Here is a 1,802-nt window from a genome sequence, read left to right as displayed (position 1 = left end):
TGTGTGTGTGTTATTCATGAAAGGAGCTGAAGCAAAAGCACTTTGACGTAAATGCGCTGTATAGATCACAGTTTTTATCTGAGGTTCAGTGTACAAAAGATGGTACTTCTATTAACCAACACATCCTCGGAGTCGTCCATGTCCATGTCCTCTAGTGTAGGATCACGGTTCTCATGCCGTACAGATGAAGTGATCATAGAGAAACATTAGTGCCAATGCTGGTGGTCAAATGATTTGGTGCGCAAGCTCTTCAGATGTGACGTCACTTTGATTCAGTATTACAATGCTCGCTTGTGTCAATGTAACAAACATTATATCTAGACGTATTACATTGTGGGTTATTTAATGGAAGAAAAAAAAAAGTTTTTTTGGTCATAGTCTGTTACACTAAATAAGTCACTTTGAGACATTTCACTACTCTATAGAGTTGAATTATTCATGTGTATGCATATTTATTTGAACTTTATTAGTATGAAATTGGATGTCCATTAACAACTGCATCAATGAAATGGACAATTTTTTTTGTTTAATGTAAAAAATAATGGAAGTGATTTAAGTTTTAGTGTTGGGTTGGGATGATACATTTCAGTTTTACTATTATTATTGTTATTTACAAATTGTCCTTTCTAACCCCCTTTTAAAATGTTTAACTAGGAGTTGTGATGAAAGGATGACGTGAAGAGTGTTTCTGTGTGATGTCCTGCACAAAAAAACGAATCGAACTACAGGTGCTACAGCATTTTGACACATTTCTGGTCTGTACTGTATTGTTTAGGACTATCACAAGACTAATTTTTGTGGCAAATCAGTATTGTGAGGCATGATGGTTTGTGGGTTTATAGAAAACGGCTGAATGAATGTGGCTCCTCTTGGCCTTTTTGTGATATCAACATCCCTCTCATTCTTCGAATGTTTGGATTGCTTTATCAGCAAGTGTCTGGTGATTTCAAATGTGGCCCATCATTATTGACTTTGAAAGTGCTTTTTCTGTTTCTGTTTCTGTAGAGTTCCAGTGTCTCATTGTGTCTCTGTGCTTCAGCTTTCAGTGCAATGTGTAGCATTCATATACACTAAACAATTTGTTAGTGATCAAGATATTCCTGTCTTCCAAAAACCTTACGATAGTCTAAACTGTAAAGACATTTTTCTGTAGATGGTAGAAATGGAAATATTATTCCTACGATCAAAAATAACTCCATTCAGTGCATGGACGGGAAAAAAAAACATTTGTTGGTGTTATATGCATGACTTTACTTGAAATCTTTCACAAGTGCAACATCATCAAGGTCACAGACTGTTGAGTGAGGCTTTTATATATTTAATTTTATTTAAGGGTCATTGTTACACTGTTGATGTGATCAGAAGAAGCGTATGGTAAATATTGACCCGGCTTTACTAATTGTATTGATTGTTTTAGCTGTGTAGTTGGTACTTCTATTTCTATGTGTGCAGTTTAATCATATTTGTCCAGTACGATGAATGTTTTGTTTGTTACACATGAAGATGTCCGACAGTGAGGCTGATCGTTTCTCAAGAACAGAATGATCGGTCTGCTCATCTCCGAATGAAATTTGCTCTCGTTAATGTTTTGCGATATATTTTTAAGAAACAGAAATGTCCTTACATGCATGATCGTTTCATTTTTCTCCTTTAGAGTTTCAGAAAAGATCTCAAAACTGTGCTCATATTCTCCAAGATGCCAAAGTCTGTAATCAAAAGTCAAGAGATTTCGAAATGAATTTGAACATTTCCCATCAAATTCACTAATTGATCTGAGCTGCCATCCATATTATTAATACACT

Source organism: Sinocyclocheilus grahami, unplaced genomic scaffold, assembly GCF_001515645.1.
Source record: "Sinocyclocheilus grahami isolate Dianchi unplaced genomic scaffold, SAMN03320097.WGS_v1.1 scaffold4142.1, whole genome shotgun sequence".
In the NCBI taxonomy this organism is placed as follows: Eukaryota; Metazoa; Chordata; class Actinopteri; order Cypriniformes; family Cyprinidae; genus Sinocyclocheilus; species Sinocyclocheilus grahami.
The sequence above is the reverse complement of the archived record's forward strand: the minus strand, read 5'-3'. Positions refer to the sequence as shown.